This window comes from Octopus bimaculoides, chromosome 13 (assembly GCF_001194135.2).
Source record: "Octopus bimaculoides isolate UCB-OBI-ISO-001 chromosome 13, ASM119413v2, whole genome shotgun sequence".
Taxonomy (NCBI): Eukaryota; Metazoa; Mollusca; class Cephalopoda; order Octopoda; family Octopodidae; genus Octopus; species Octopus bimaculoides.
The window spans coordinates 19,127,855-19,128,267 of record NC_068993.1 but is presented as its reverse complement, the minus strand read 5'-3'; positions in this window follow the sequence as shown (position 1 = coordinate 19,128,267).

Sequence of the window (413 nt, the reverse complement as noted above, 5' to 3'; positions counted from 1 at the left end):
GTGTGTGTGTGTGTGTGTGTGTGTGTGTGTGTGTGTGCGTGCGCGTGTGTATTGATGCAGGCGTGACTGGGTGGTAAGAAGCTTCTTTCTCAACCATATGGTTTCGGCTTCAGTCTCATTGCGTGGCACATTGAGCAAGTGTTTTCTCGGGCTTGTGAATGAAGTTTATAAACTGAAAGAGGCCTGTCGTATGAAATACTTAGCGGTATTTCACCCGTCCTTAAGTTCTGAGTGCAAACTCCACCGAGGTCGACTTTGCCTTTCATCCTTTCGAGGTCGATAAAATAATTACCAGTTACTCACTGGGGTCGACGTAATCACTTTGCCTGTCCATGTTTGTACCCTCTATGTTTAGCCCTCTGTGGGCAATATAAAGAAATATATATATATATATATATATATATATATATATA